The sequence below is a fragment of the Notolabrus celidotus genome, chromosome 20 (genome assembly GCF_009762535.1).
Source record: "Notolabrus celidotus isolate fNotCel1 chromosome 20, fNotCel1.pri, whole genome shotgun sequence".
NCBI lineage: Eukaryota > Metazoa > Chordata > Actinopteri > Labriformes > Labridae > Notolabrus > Notolabrus celidotus.
The window spans coordinates 16,185,621-16,202,861 of NC_048291.1; the positions used below are offsets into that span (position 1 = coordinate 16,185,621).

The window sequence follows — 17,241 nt, forward strand, 5'->3', positions numbered from 1 at the left end:
GGTTATTCTTGCTTCATGAGGACATCATTCCTGCTAACAATGTTTTTACTAAGTCTCTAATTGATTCATTTGTCATCATGCACAAATAAAAGCTTCTTCTGGTATTGTGAGTGTATTCATTCTTCCTGTATCCGGTTTCACCATGATTCTTTTCAAACACACATGCACACGGGCACACACACACGCACTGACTTAAAGTCTGGGGCTTTTTGCCTAAAGTAAACACATGAGAATGATGGATCTTTCTTGGGTTTGTGGGAAAAAGTGTTTGACTTTCACACAAGCTCTCTAAATGGCTGTTAAATCCAGTATGTGTACATTAGTTGTGTCTCTGCAGAGAGAGAGGGATATAGGAAAAAAAGAAAGAAGAATTATACCTTTGTTGTTAAATTGTTTTTGCCCGGACAACACTGGGACAAGATAGTGATCTGATGGCATTTGAGTGGAAATATTCCCTTTCTCTAATATCAGAACAAGTCTCTGTTACTGCTTGAGATGGCAGATTTTTCTCTTCCCTACCTCTGGAAATTAAATCAAATCGGGGTGCACAGGGGAATGAGAATAGTGGATGGTCTGATGGCATCCACAGAGCAGAGAGACTGGAGGGCAAATAGATGTCCCTTTGAAGGAATGTATTTCAGACAGAGCTGGAGACTGGCCAGCTGGAGGAATTCAGAAAGCTATGACTGTGTTTCCGTGTGAAATAGCTACTTAAGACCACTGCAAACAGCTGCCGGACAGTGCCCCCTCTCCCTGCCCCTCCTTCTACCTCCTCTGTCCCTCTGTGGGGCTGTAAATCTTAGAGGGGAATGGAGGTGCTGGCGACCTGCTGAAAGGGAACCAGGGAGGATCCTGGGGTTTAGTGCAAAAGGTCAGGTCTGTGTTAGCAGGACCTGGTGCTGAGACTCTGGGCCGATAACTGCTGATGACCAGACACACGCTCGACTCTCGGGCACTAACCATAGTTGAGTGTCCATTTCTACCATGTTGTAAGGATTAATTGAACTGATGTAAGAAAGAGGGCACTGAAGGCCTGTTGCAACAAGAGAGCTTATCTTAACAAAAGGCAGAGGGGTCATTTAAGCCATTTTACAAAACCGTGTTCAAATCCATGTGATCTGACAAATAGAGTAGGAAATGACAAGATTTTTTCTGCAGCGTTATCACAGTGACAGCCTAGAAAAGTGTTTCAAGTGGCATATGCTTCACTAAAAATGTCAAATGAAAGACATATTGAGAAAAATGACTGAATTATAACTGCAAGTGATCCCACAGTTGCCTCTGAAAACCAGAAGAGAAAGACACGGAGGGGTCTTGAGCTCTCTGTTCATCCTCTGTCCCTCCTGAGTCAATTGTTGGGGAAGCATGGTGTCAACCCTGCGCCATCAATCACCCCCTTTCAGAGGAGGGCAGACAAGGCGGGGACCCGCCTCCAAGGACAGGGGGGTGGAAGTTCTCATGCCCTCCCCGCCTCCTGAAACCCTGCACTGCTACAGACAGAACTACGACAGCTGGTCTGGCTATTAGGGGTAGGCCGAGACCTGTGGGCCCCCGCACAGCAGCAACAGCTGCCAGCCCACTGCCCCCAACAACCTCAACAACACAGCTCTATAAAATCTGTATTAGAACAGCAATTTATTGGCATTCCCTCACATTCCTCCACAAAGATGGCCACGCCACACAAATGAATCTGTTCTTTTCCCTTGGCCACTGTACGCTCTTGTGAATATGTGTAAAATTTAATTTTAAGCAGTTTACTGTGGAGGGTGGTTTTGAAAATACTATGCAGGTGTTTTATCTGTGATTGAATATTTCACTAGCTATCATGAAGTTTTACTCTTCATTGGTGGCTGAGTTTCAGCTGCTGTGATGAGAAATTATAATAGTCTAAGTTGAAGATGAGTGTGATCTGAAAGGATGTAACCAAAGCCTCATGATCTGCTTATTAACATTTATGAATACTCTTTAGTTCAATACTTTCTGTCATCTTTAAATGAACAAATCCTTGCTTTATGCAAAAAACAATTTGACGGAAGTGTATCAGCGTCATTGGACGAGTGTTTGTGTGTTATTAGAGGCACCATGAGGATTTTGTTACATTGTCTCTCTTGTACTGACGCCTCTTTATGATTAACACAATAAAAAGAGATTATCAGCAACAAGATTGGTTATTTCTTTAAACTGTGTTTATGTGCCTGTGTTCAGGTACAGATATTTAGTGAAAAAAGTTGAGTTGATATTCGGCTCTCCTTCAGAAGAGGCTTTATTTAGTACTCTGCTGATTAAGTTTGGCAGTGAGAAGTAAGACAACAAGTAGGAAGAGATTTTTTTATTCTTTAGATAATTATCCTCCTTCATACATCTTGCACTCATGACTGATTCTAGAGTAGGATAAGCAAATGATGTATGTTTTTCTGTTAGAGTATTATTTTGGTCAGAGAAACCACAACCTAGGGCTTTGCTTGATAAAAGAACAAAATGGCAATGAACAGGATTCAATGCAATTGCTTCACTGCTCTTTGAGAACTAAAGAGTTAGATTGTGTGCATATTTACCATAAACTCTAGAATACAAGTCACACTTGTGTAAGATGCAGTCTGTATTTGGGTGGCTTCAAGAGGGAAAAAGCTTCAAACAGCATTCCTGCATGACGACTTCCATTGCACTCAGCAACATGCAGTTTCTATGCCAATGTGAAGCTCTATCTCGTACCATCTGTTTTCACCATCCTGCCAGCTACCTATATGGAATTTGAGCTCAACCTATGACAGCGTTGATAGTTGTGGGTTATGGAGAGACCCACTGCTCACAATCAATTTGCCTCGACTTGCGCCACCCCCTCTACTGGTCACTTGTTTTCTTAAATTTAAAAGTATTTTCAAACCAAACCAACACTTCACAAGGTTAATTTACTTTATAGTTTACCACTGTTGTCTTTAAATGCATGATTATAACCTATTGAGTGGGGAGAACTGTTAAAAGGTGGTACCGCTAGGCTGGCCCGCCTTGCTATGTATCAAGTATGCTTTGCACAGCGAAGTGTTCACTTGCTACTTCAAGCGCCATATAAATATAAAATACCACAACAAGATGAAATATTCATTTCATGGGAAGCATTTGTCAACATTGACTCCATAGGCAGTGTATTTGATATAGTTTTGTGGGGGGTTTCTACTCTTCAATCTTTCTCTTGTGTTATATTGAATCTTTAATCTTTTTCATTACATTCCTTTTGATACAAATATGTTTAATATTAGAAACTAATACAAATTAAAATAGAAAGTCTACATAAAAAAGCATGTTATACTGTTATATTGGTCCTACCAGTGTACATGGTGTAGCTTACTTTTTAGATGACAAAAAAGGGAAGTAAAGTGTGTTGTAAACTGACCATTAGTTTGTTATTCAAACATTAATGGGACACGAGAACACATCATTGCACAGGGGTTGTGACAGATTAATGTAAAAAATGATGTCTGGTCACCTTTTGGAAGCTAACAGTAATAAATCAGAGTTTACAAAGTTGTGTACATCCCAGTGAATACTTTTAATGGAGCTTGAAATTAATACATTACCTCCTGCAAAAAGGCATCTGGAACAAAGAAGAGTAATATTAAAAAGAAGATCTGTATTCCATTCATTTGCTCAGGGGCAATGAAGTCTTTATCTGGGCAATTGCTACTAGTTTTGTACAAAGGGGTCACCAAAATGAACAGATCATGAATGTTCCAGTGCCTTTAAGGTGTTTGTTATTGATTTATTTATGACAGACAGGCAGACAGGCAGACAGACAGGGATTTTGTATGCTAGGTGTCACATGGCAAGAAGCACTGATATTACTGAAACTGAAAATGTTCTCATTTTCTGCACTTGTCAAATATTAAATATAATGAAATGAATTTCAAATCTGCATTGCATGAATAGGTTGTAACTTGATTTTCTCTTTACTTACTGGAAACACTGAAGCCCAAATTTAAACCTTACCATATGTCTCATATTTGTCAGCACCTTCAGCATAATTCTGACACTTGATTAACAATGGAAGTAACAAAGGTATTATTTTCTGGCTGTGACTGAATTTACAGTACAAATGGTTCTTGTTATGTGGTTTTAGAAGGAGCTTTCATTTGACGATTGCTGTTTGTTAATGCTTACTGATTGAGATAAGTGCGTGAGTGTACATAATCTTCTGAGTGAATGTGTGTGTTTCACTGAAGTGAGAGATAGACAGACTGAGCGTAAGAGGAGATTACGCCACACTCCCTCGGGGTCTTTGTTACTCATGCACTACTGGTGGTTGAGCGGTTCCCACACTTACACACAGAGGTGAGAGAGGTTTCACCCACAACCCCACCTGTGCCTCTACATGTTCCAGCAGAGCCCTCCTGAGCCAGAAGCTTCCTTAAGAAAAGAACAGGGAAAACACTAAACCTGCCTAGTGCGCAATCAAAACAACAGCCAGTAACTAACAATGTTAGTGCACCACCAAGGTATAATTACTAAAGCTGCCAGAAAAGGCTAATTAGCCTGTACCTGCCTACTCCCCAAACTCACCTCCTGCTCCATCTGCACATATGTGGTACTTTAAATTAATGGACTTTCTGCCCACAGCATACCAGCCATGACACAGTAAGCATCTGAATTCTTCTACGGTTTGACTGTAAACCATCAACATGATTGTTGTCATCCAGTTTTTTATGTATTCTTCCTAATATTGCAGCTTTATAGCTGGACAGCAGCTATTTGTGAGTGTCTGGAGTGAAAGTTGCCAACGCTGTCCAATATGAGACTGACTCCTTGCCAAAATCCACAGGCCAGCTTGCTTTGTTGGCCAAACAGTGTCTGATCACTAAATCCATCATGGAAGCCCCGGACCCTTTTGTCCTTCCTCACTGAAGTGGTGTGAAATTACATGTGTGGATATTAACCCAACCATCCTCCTCTTCATCACGCTGTTATGGAAAGCAGCAGCTGATTTAAATCCATTTGAAAGTGTTATTGTACACAAACCTGCTACAACAGCTGTTGCACTGTGTTAAAAAGTTGATGATGAATGTCTGTGGTGGGATCAAATCAAGAAAAAGGGGTAAGTTCAACAATAATTATTTGCCACATACCCGTGCTACGGCTAACCTAGAGGCACACTTGAGTGATAAGAAAGGCAGTAATGGAATAAGACAGGGTGGGAGTAGAGTGAAGTGTTTAGGGTTGATATGGCTCAAGTGCCCTGAGCCTGAGGGCTGACCAGCCAGCTTTAAAAACGAAGCTCTTCAGGACTGTTGACCACTATGATTGGAGTTCAATTTAGATATAACATTCCTGCTAGTTGAGAAAGACTACTGTTTTACAGTGTTAATTTTGTCAACAAAATTGTCGACAATGAGTATTTGTTGATGTACTAGGTTTTCATTACTAAACAGAGGGGATAATGGCAAAGAAACTGACAATCAATGTGAGGAAATTTGTTCATTTGTTCATATTGCCATGACGAATAATGACGAAACAGTTGGCTCTGTTTGGGTAGTTAGCCGGTTACATCACTGTTTGTTTTTCTTTTAACCAATCATCTATATGCAGCATGAGCACTAGGGTTACATAGTGCATTCATTTCATTGTCAATGGATGGTTTTCACCCGGGGCAAGTCTATGGGAAGAAGCCAAAACTAGCTAGCTATTAGCTAGCTTATCCAAAACCTTACAAAGCTGCAGCTGGCAGCATGTATCTTGAAAAAGATGCATCTCAAAACACCAGCAGCCTGTACAGTGGGGAAGAAGAAAATAAAAGATCTGTGGACACATTGGTGTTAAATAAATACCAAACACAAGACTGCATAGACGTAGTACAGGAGCATACGGTATCCTCTCTCCCGACTGGTTTTTCTAAAAGTGAGAAAAATCTTTCTTGAAGAACTATCATAAAACAGTCTGAGAAAATCGTGACTAAAACACTAACAAAAGTTAGACAAAATAAACACTGACTGAAGTAAGATTAGAAATGAAACTGAGTTCCACTGACTAAAACAACACAAGACAAACAACTAACATATAACAAAAATCAACCACAATATTCTGATAATGATCAAGACTTAAACTATAAGTGGATACTTGTATTTTTATTGCTTTGATTTCAATTTCCCAAATTAAGCATGGATTATAGAAACAATAAATAAATCCGGTTTACTCTTATCCTAATGCAATTTATAAATTGGGGTCATGTGGGACAAATGTAGAGTACTTTCCAATCACGAACTTCGCCCTCATGTGAAAACACACTGCCTTAGTTAAGGGCTGTGTATGCCAAAAGTTTACTGTAAAACTGTAAACTATTGCGTTTTGGCCATAGTTTTGTGTTTGCATTTACACGGACATGGTATTTTGGGTTGATTGTGAAATATTTATCCATCATCTTGTGCTTTTCCTTTACAACATTAAATTTCCACCAAATCATAGCATAAATTCATCAGAATTCAGGGAATTAAGTATTAGATGCTCAATGTCCAGGAACCTCTGTAAACATGTAATGTTTAAAGCAAGAGGTAGCCCTTTCATGGCTTGGTTGATTGCAGAGGAGCCTGAAGGGGTGGATGACAGCAGCAGACATTCCACACCATGCAAGCCAGGGGTGGAGCTGAGTGGAGGGCTTGCAGTAATTCCACTTTTATTAAAATATACTGTAGAACAACAACGTGCTGGTCCATGGTAGGAGGAGGAGAAAATCAGCATGACAGCTGGATCCCACCTCCCTCTTACTCTGTGGAAGCTTGTGCCTCTAAGCTTTCTTTCTTTTCTTTCTTTCTTGTCCTTTTTTTTTATCTATCTTTTCCTGTCTTTTCCAAATCTTTCCCTGATTCTTCCATCTACTCCAACAGCTGTCCGGTAAGCCCTCACTTCTCAGTCCGTTCCTTTAATCTCTCTTCCTTCTCGTGTTCTATACCGCCCATCCTCTCGCCCACACTCTATCAATCTCTTGTTCCTTCACTTCCTCTCTCATGGGTTTACTCTCTATGATCATTCACCTCATGTGAGCCTCTCACATGTGCAATACCCTAAGGTTTTGCAGCCTGGAAGCTTCAAGATGCCCCACCCTCAGTGACTGTCTTCTCTTGTGTTTTACCGGTATCCTGCAGCTTTAGCCAAAAGGTTGTTTTCCTGGGTGGTGGCGTTCATGTGAAGTGCTAATCTCTCCTGAATGGCCACTACACCATTATTGTGTCTGCCTTTATTGTCTGGGCAATTTTACAACCATGCCTCTGGCCACTCTGACCCTGGTGACCTGGTCACTGTCTCCCCAGCAACTAATGAAGGAGGTGTGATAATGCATGAGAGAGGAGGTTCACCTCAGGATGGCCTGACTCTTGGACCGAGGGCAGACACCATCAGCCTGTCACAAATAGCTGTTCAATTCCTCTGTCCTGCTGTTCACTTATATCATCCTTCCAATATTTATTGCCTTCCTATCTGCCCCCCCTGAAGCTTCCAAGCCGGCTGGTATGTCCAAAAGAATGTTGAGAATATTAGGTTGGGAATGCATTATTCATAGATACGAGGTACTGGATTATCTGGCATCCCCACAAAACTTTTACTTAGCTGTAGCCATCTTTCCAAGACTACGGAAGAGAAAGACAATCCAGACAATCCGGACATTCCTTGGTCCTGTTGTGTTCTCTCTTACTCTCTAATTTAAGAGCAGCTGTCAGGCCCTGCAAACCCTCAGCCATCAAAGCATGGTAAGGAGGTGGGGGTGGAGTGTATGACAAACACTGATGCCCCCTATCACCCTTCCCAAGGTTGTGGCACTGACTCTTGACAGAACACCTGTGGCAAGTAGGATGCAAACTTAATTACAGGATAGAAGATAGTCACTGCATGCCGCTGCAGTAAAAACAACAGCTATTTAAGTGATGACCCCTGTGAGAGAAATGCATCTATACTCTTTGGGCACCATCAACCACCAACACCCAGTCAACACTAATGTGTAGAATTTGAAATATGAGAGGTGTTACCATGTTTACTTTTCACTCACCAATCATGCTTCAGTATTTATTCTGTAACCCCAAATATTTAGAGAAAAAAAAAAACTTAAATACTCGCTCTTTTCTAGTTCAGGACTTTCTGCTGGCAGAGACAGTTCTTCACACTTTCTCTTGAAAACGACACAAGTGAAACAGTGGGAAAATAATTGGAGAAACAGAGAATATCTAGGATTTTTTCCCCCTGTATATATTTTGGCATTTGAAATCATTTTCTTGCAAATCTATCAGCCCTATTGCCTGCATGGCCAAACTGAATAGAGATCAGAGTGTTGGAAATGTCAGAAGGCGGGGAATACTTGGATCTTCTTTGTGGTTCTCACACTGGAAAGCAAAGACTCCTGCTGGGTTGTTTGGACTTTGGCAGGCACCTGCTGCTTTGAGGAGAAAAACAGTTCTGGAATCACCTGATGCTTGATTCATTCATATTCCCTTAGTCAAAGCAAAGAGTGATCATCGCACTGCATGTCATGAGATCCCGTGTCTCAGAGGCTTCTCACAGTGCCAAGGCTTCCTCCCACCATGCCTAAACCAGAAAGGAAAGGGAAAATATCTGTGTCTGGGCTGCAAATTGAAGGTTATAACTATGTGTGAAATTGGATTAAAGATTTGGGCATTTTTTAACATTTAACTCTTTCATTTCATATAAAAGTTTTTTTTTTATATATATATTCTGATGTGGTTCTGTATTTGTAGCAACTCTGTGTATTTAGGTGTGCTCATGGGCAAAGGTTCTCACACTCGGGTTAACATGTTGAGACACAGAGTCCCTCAGGGATCCTAGACATGGGCCACAATCTGCTATGTAGAAACCCCTAATTACACTATTCGCTTGGTTATGGGACATGATTACTAGGAATCGTTCTGCTGGTGGATGGCAATTGATTTATTTTTCTTCGCCTGTCTCCTTTACACATACATGCACTTAGACATGCTACTATAATAACATGTTGCATATGGTAAACAGCAAAGTTTGTGTCACCCACACAACACCAACTTTTTTAATGTCTTGTCAGAGGTGACTGATGTATAGTTTATTTAGCTTTGTAGTCCCACACCATGAAAGTGTTCTTTCAAATGTTATATTTTTTACTGTTGTCTGATCAGTAACACTGACTGGTTACAAAACAGACTGAAATTAACAGTGATGCCTCTTGTATGACCTACAAAAGCAAACAAGACCAATTTCAAAAGACTGACAATCTTTTTGATTATAATGTTACTACTGCAAGGGGGTAGGTGCTAAGAAAGACAACACAGTTTGTTGAAGAAAAATAATTTCATTATATTCATAATGGATAAAACTGTTAAAAAGTGTGAGGAGATTTTTTTTGTCAGAATGCATCACGTGTACATGTACAGGAAAAGATCAGCAAGTTTATAAAAGGTATCTTTCTGTCCACAGGGGAAGCTGAAAGCAACAAACTAAAAGTTCCTCACGGGGGCTTTAAAGATTCAATTTATGATCTTTATGTGACAGAGACTTCTTTCTACACAGCTTTGAGCATGAGCATTTGATTTCCACATATATGAGAAAGGCCATCTTGGGGGTCTTCCCATGGAAGTGCGGTTTGGACAGCTTGTTTTGATTCCCTTGTCTCACCAAGCTCCTGAAGGACAAACAGGGAGGAGGAAGCACTGCAGCCCCACATCGCTACTATAAGCGCAGCCTCAGGGGCACAAGGAGGAAAAGGGTCAATGCAATCAAAGCAAGGCTTGAGGCACAGGAGTGAGGGGGTTGCAAATAAGGGAAGTTGGTTGCCCACGCCCTCATATACTAGGGAATTTCTCTTCTTCACATGGGGTAGGCTCTTTCTGTGGTTTTATGCAAACTGGCCTCCAGTCCCAGACTGTTTGAAGTTCTTCTGAAACCTGAATCTTTGGTTAGGAACTCATTCCTTAGAGATTGCTAGGTCTGCCCTCAACTCTAACTTTTCCATGTGTAACATGTAGGATTGATCTGGATATAGCAGTGGGAGCTACATTTCAAACACAGTAGACAGTAAAGACCATTGTATAGAATGGCTTAAGTTTATTTCTCGATCTGTTGTAATTCTCTTACAGAGCAAACCACATTCAATATACCAAAATCAGGCACCACCATCCCTGTGGTTGCTGTAATTAAGGCTAAATGAAGTAATGCAGGGTACTGTTTAAATAGTGATCAGATCTGACACTGCAGAGTTGGACATCAAAAAGCAAAACATTTGGCAAGTCTTTTTCAATCCTCTCATTTATCTTAAGCCAGAAAGTGGCAGCACGGAAGAGGCCCGAGTGATTAATGCCTGGATTTCCTTTTCAGCACTCTTCACTAATACATTTTCCATAAAGTCACGAGTTGGACAAAAAAAACATTCAGAACAGCTGAACTAGTTGGCAGTAGAGACTGAAACTGCCAGGGCGGGCATTTGGACTTGTAAAAGCTTAACTTATAACAAATAATGTATTCTATTTGTCTAGTCTCTGGCTTTTAAGTTATTTGGTAGGATAATGCACATGTGTGTACAAAATCTATACCCCAGCTTTAACAAGGGTGAAACCTGTTTCATCTCTGTTCACTGATGGGGCCTAATCCCAAACAGTACAGCGTTCAAAGCTAAAAGAACTCCTAAAGTGACAGGCACACAGGGCATACAATCCTCCTGATGACAGAAACACATGCTATGTGTGGGCCATTGGTTGGTTTTAAGGCAACTCAGCCTCATAACCTGCACATGCCCAACTCTCTATGTTCTACGGTGACTACGCTAACAATAACGAAGAGTATGTCCTCGATGTGCTTTGTATAAGTTAACTGTTGAGAGATAACATTTATTGGATTTGGTCGATGCAACATGAAATGTTTGAATGATTTATCACTTGCTTGATTGATGTGTAAATTGTTATATGCTTGAGTCAAAAAAATTACATTTTTGCTAAGGCACCTCATAATCATCTTGTGATGATTTCTCCCAAATTTTCAGTATTGTTGCTATTGATTTAAAACATAGTAACTTGACTAAATAACTTGTTCACAAGTGAAGAGAGTCAAAAAGAGTTCTGAGGTTATGTTTACGAGTTAGAGCCCAGTCTAGCAGAGTTCAATAAAGTGTGTGTGTGGGCTCCTCTGTCAAATGGTAAAACCTGGCAGTGTGTATGATACTTCCACAGTTGAAGATTTGCATTTAAACACGTTCCAAGATTTTGGCACTGACAGTTTAATGCTCTTTATGGAGATTTAATAGGTTTTGTGAGCACTGAGCACTGGCTTCAGTTGTGAGAGAAAGTGAGATTAATCTTTCAGGTAAATGCTATGGTGTGGTATTGTACCCAAAAAAGGTAGGTCCCATCCAATGGCTCATATGTGTTTGTGCAAGTAAATTCAACATAAAATAAATCTTCTTTATTTTGAAAGAGGAGTTGTCTGAGGTACTTGTCAATAGTAAGTGTGTTGCCCACAAGGGATGCCCATCAGCTCCACCCCTTTTTGAAAAATCTGGACTGAGTACCTAAGAGGAAGCTATCAACCATTGCAGATAGGACTATTTCTACCACGTAATTCAGCTAGTTTAAATAAAAGTCTGACCCAAACACCAATGTTTTGTAAATGTACCATTCTTCGAGCTTCTCTTTGTGTCTAAAAGCCACTTTGTTTGGCACTACACATACGTGTTCCTTCATCTGCAATGCAGGCTCAAAGGCTTATCAATCCCTGTTTGGCCCAAGGCTAACAGCCAAATACTACTTGTTGACGGCCTGGAACAATCATAAACTATAAAAAACTTGGAAGTAGTCTATCTGATGTCACCTGTTGGTCTCTGAAAAGGAACACTCAAGGAACTGCAGCTTTTTGCTCTTCTGCAATGGCTTCTGCAAATGTTTCAACACTGGAAGTTGCCCTTTGAGCACAATAAATGGTTCTGGTCTCTGTGGCTCATTGTTCTATTCATGATTCCTGTAGGAGGGATGAATTTTTATAATAGTATTGACCAATAATATGGCAGGCTGTGTGCTTTATTGTGCCAATAGATCATTCAAGAAATTACTACTACCTTTTAACTGCTGGTGTCAAAGGGCACTATTACGGTGGCCCTGAGAGCTCACAGCACTGCAACTTAAGAAAACACATGCAAAAAGACAAAGCACAAGCATATTAAGAAAACATCTTCATCAACTTGACAACGCATGTGCAGCATTTACAAAAACGCGCTGCAAATAGACCACAACACAACACATTACAAAAACGCGCTGCAAAGACCACAACACAACACATTACAAAAACGCGCTGCAAAGACCACAACACAACACATTACAAAAACGCGCTGCAAATAGACCACAACACAACAGAAGTGTTTCCAGAGGACACTTACAAGTGATGCACACTTCCGGATATGCTTGTTGACGCGGGTTTTGAATCGGAGTGCTAGTTCTCTTACCGTCAGTGGTGTTGGAAGTGAGATAAAATAAGTAAGTGTTTTTGATTTATTTTAACATTGTGACCGCACGATTTACTCTATTGCAGTGATCACTGTTAAACTATCGTTAGCCTTTTGTTTGTAATTAGCCTGCCAATTCTAATAACCTGATAAAATAAATACACACGGTTAATTCATTGTGAAACCATAGACTTCACACTATAGTGTGAAACACCATGTTAACTGGTTATAGTTACTATCAGAACCATTAATAGGGGACAAGCAAGTTATACTACCGGTGGGTTTTGCTGACATGGCAAACTAAATGACTTTGAAACATGACTGGCGATCTTTAAAATAACTAATTGCAAATTGAAGGCTACTAACACTGGTTAACACTGGATAACTTCCCTATGGAGATAAAGTAAGATTGGGCATAATATTGGCATGCAGTGAGAGGAAATACATCTCTGTCCCTATGACTGTTTCTTATGAGTGCTGTACTGGAATTCCAATGCAGTTAAGGTAAAAGTGTGTAACTTTAGGTTTAAACTTTTGATATGTTATAAGCCACACTTAGCATTCATATGGTTCCTTTTCCCCTTTCCCCAGGTAATGTATTGTCCATATTGTGGAATCGAGCTGGCTGGACATATTGGATGTTTTTGTGGCTCCTGTGGCAGCAACATTCAGTTTTTGGCACCTTTTCAAGAAGATGGTATGCTCTTCCCTAAAAGTGAAGTATTTCACTAGGACTTGAGTTTTAATGTCTTATTTGTGCATGATCTGGTAGCATAGACAAATAAATTTATAATTATATATAGATGTAATTGAGCTCAAATACATCAACAAGTTGAACCAGGTGATTTCACATGATATACAGAATTAAACACATATATTGCATGTAGGGTATGTTATATGTTTGGTAAAAGTTTGGTAATCATGATCTGCATATCCTGTATGCACCTGGTCCAACTTGATAATTTTTTCTTGAGTGTTAAATGCCAGTTCAAGTTTTTCTTGATTTATCCTTGATTTTCTTGAGAAAAGGCACAACATTGTTTTGAGTCTGAGCACCATAAAGAGGCGGCTAAAGGAAGCAGGCCTAACTAGGAGGATAGACTATACTCCCATTGCCACTGTGCAAGCAACTGTTTAAATTAATACATTTAGAAAGCATTCGTTTTAGAATTCATTTCCATATGAAAAATGTTCAGCACTGTGGTAAAACATTGTGTATGTTGTCATTCCACCATTAGGACTCAGTTCTGGATTGATGTCTTCAGTGACCTGAGAGAGGGGCACCTTTTCAACGGCACTCGTGAGCACAAGTGCTTACTGCGGTATGTTTTCCTGGACATCTTGCAGAAAGAGCTTGATGAGTACAAACAACTTTGGAACAACCACACTATCCGACCTGTTCGTCAATCTCGTTGTCCATCTGGCAAACCAGAAGCCATGTACCACCTCGCTCACAGGTTTGTATTTAACCCATGCGATGTGACCATGTTCAGTAAATATCAGATTGCATTTTCACTCATGTAAGTTTAAAGACGTGATTAGAATGGAATTCATATATTAAACAACACAAGCTCCATTCCACACCAAAGCTACATTGTAAATGTACAAAGCAGAAGGGTGGATTTATCGGCTTCAACACTAAAAGGTGCCTTGTTGTAGTAGCAAATATGATGACCATATTTGACTAAAAGAGCTGCTGTCAAACTGTGACTGATTTCTGTTAGAAGTTAAGGTCTTTGTTTAAAATGCATTACAGCCGATTTATTGTAGTTTTAGTTCAAATACTTATTCAGCATTTTTTTTTACCTACCTTTGAAGGCTTAAATGATTTTAATTTGTGAGGATTTCATTGAATGTTTTCATCTCTGACTGGCCTTAGGTTTGGTGGAAGGGAGTGTGGATTCCCAGTGCCCCAGGAAGCCCTTCACCAGTTTGATGGCATTCTGCCAGCTCAACATAGTCTATGTGGTGATGACAATCTCCAGATTCACTTTGCAGACTTGGAGAGACAGAGTGCGCTGGTTCCACCAGTCAACTGGACAACTGCTGTTCAAAATTATATATCACTTAAAAACATGTCCTTACTTTAGAAATATCCATTCCTGCATGGTCCTGCGGCATACTTGCCTTTGTTACCTCTGCCACTGGGTAGCTTGAGCTGCCATGTGCAGGGAATATTCATGCTGTAAGAACTGTATCAAGCATTTTTTTTGTTTTGCACTTTGCAATTATCTGCAATGAATATTGTTATGGGAAAGCTGATTATGTTGTTGTTGGGCAAGGGGAACACAGACCTAAGAACACATTTATATATGACCTTTGAGGAAAAATAGGCACTTTTTTAGGCTCTGCAATAAACTCAGTACCATTTTTGCTGGCATAGGATTTTTTTGTATTATATTTTGTTATTATTTCATGTGGACAGGTGCAATGCATGTGTAAGCACTTACATGTACAAATCAGAGCAACGAGAATTGCAAGCACGTACGTGTGCGGACATATAATAATGGCAAGGGGATAGAATTGAGAATACCCTTTATTAACCTTGTTTTCAGGGAGATTTAACAAAGAAACTGGTCACGTCAATGTACAGCTCAAATTACCAAATTAATGGTCAAGGAGGGCACACTGAGGTTCAACATGTAGAGGTAGAGTTTTCCCTCGTATGGGCTTAAAGCCATGCTTGGTCTTGCCCATCATCCCAACAGAAATCTAGATGAGAAATCAGAGGCAGAAGATAAGACTATTGTGTCAGACAATGCAACTTAACAGTATCAAACATCAATATTAACTTACCTTGACTGTTTTCATTGATTTCTTTTTGGCTTTTGAAAATGTCTTCCTCTCAATTTCTTTTAGTTCTCTGTATCTCATGAACTGATGCACAGCTGACTTCGCTGGGATGGAACATTCACTGGTCCCTAAGAGAGAGAGACTTATTAAAAGTAGCTCCGAGATAAAAACATCCCATATTACAATGCGGTACAGTAAATAATAACCCATACAGGCAGTTCGATAAGATAATATTAGCTTTGGGCACAATTTGAGATGACTAATGTTCTTCACCTGCAGTCCCAGATACTGTAGAAGCTGCATCGTTTATAAAGCCGATATCTCGCCCACAGGAATGGCAAAATTTTGGCGAGTTATCCAATCCGACGCCACAGAAAGGACAATACATTTTGATCTGAAAAAGACGTTTAGATACCATGTTACATTGTCTTCTGCTGTCCGTTCTTTCTTTGTAGAATGGGTCAGAATACATCATAAAATATTATTCATGCTGTCAAACTGCATCTTTGGAATTCGTTTTCGTCCTTGAACGTTACTTGGTGACAGTCATGAGTAACTATAGTAAATAACAGACAGACATCAGGAACATTGACTCAATACCCCACTTCAAATCTATGGTTTCACAATGAATTAACCGTGTGTATTTATTTTATCAGGTTATTAGAATTGGCAGGCTAATTACAAACAAAAGGCTAACGATAGTTTAACAGTGATCACTGCAATAGAGTAAATCATGCGGTCACAATGTTAAAATAAATCAAAAACACTTACTTATTTTATCTCACTTCCAACACCACTGACGGTAAGAGAACTAGCACTCCGATTCAAAACCCGCGTCAACAAGCATATCCGGAAGTGTGCATCACTTGTAAGTGTCCTCTGGAAACACTTCTGTTGTGTTGTGGTCTATTTGCAGCGCGTTTTTGTAATGTGTTGTGTTGTGGTCTTTGCAGCGCGTTTTTGTAATGTGTTGTGTTGTGGTCTTTGCAGCGCGTTTTTGTAATGTGTTGTGTTGTGGTCTATTTGCAGCGCGTTTTTGTAAATGCTGCACATGCGTTGTCAAGTTGATGAAGATGTTTTCTTAATATGCTTGTGCTTTGTCTTTTTGCATGTGTTTTCTTAAGTTGCAGTGCTGTGAGCTCTCAGGGCCACCGTACACAATGCTTTAAGACAACACTGATAATTCAATGTCTGCTAGCCTCTTGTCTCAAGCTTCAACCGCTTGTCCAACTCCTTACAGCAGAAAACCAACATGACTTTGGTCAAATTGAAGTACTTGAGGAGCCAAAAGGCAGTCTACAAACCAAAGGGTAACGTCTTAATGTCTACAACCACCATTTGTACAGTCTCACACAAGCTGATGAGGGGTTATGTGTATTTGTTTTTTCTTCTGGATGAAGGGAATCTGTGGGAAAAGCTGCTCTCTTCTGCTGGGATCGAAGAGAGAGAGATAAGAGTGCTCAGTGGCCTTGAGTGAGCTGAATGGAAATGTTTCCCTTTTTTATTCAGGCATTTTTTGAAAAGCAGCCTATCTGCTGCAAAAAGAAGAATACAATCAATGCAATGCCTGGCAGATTTCTTCAACAACCATTTAACAGCCAATGCAGTTTAACCTGACTATTATTGCTGTTGTTGTGTCACAGCACTTCGTAGGAGGAGAGACAATTGTGTTGTTTTGGTCACCCTTTGTCCAAGAATGAAAGTATGTACAACCTTCCGATGATATTGTTATGGCAACAAATGTAAACCTGTTTGATGATGTGTGTTGTTTTGCATATTTTGGAAAGTAGATTGTAAGTGCTATACTCGAAAGCTGTGCCAATGAATGGAAGCTACATTGTGAGAAGTGAGAGCTAAAGATATTTGTTAACAAAAAATACTACAGGGGAAGCAAGGCTACATTTTTAGGAGTATTTAACTGTAATGCAAGTTACTGAATGGCATTTCTTGCACTACCACAGCTGCAGGACTAAGTCTTTTTCTGGGGTGCTTGCTTAAACTCT

The 17,241-nt window shown here is 40.0% G+C and overlaps 2 long non-coding RNA genes across 2 annotated transcripts; one reads left to right on the forward strand and one right to left on the reverse strand.

Moving 5' to 3' along the window:
* The first annotated feature begins 12,272 nt into the window (after positions 1-12,272).
* Positions 12,273-15,208, forward strand: LOC117832580. The gene is made up of 4 exons (XR_004635207.1): positions 12,273-12,476; positions 13,037-13,142; positions 13,684-13,902; positions 14,325-15,208. It is a non-coding gene; the product is annotated as an uncharacterized LOC117832580 (long non-coding RNA).
* Positions 14,964-16,204, reverse strand: LOC117832581. Its single transcript, XR_004635208.1, has 3 exons — positions 15,512-16,204; positions 15,242-15,366; positions 14,964-15,157 (listed from the first exon to the last, which is right to left on the reverse strand). It is a non-coding gene; the product is annotated as an uncharacterized LOC117832581 (long non-coding RNA).
* Positions 16,205-17,241: the final 1,037 nt, after the last annotated feature.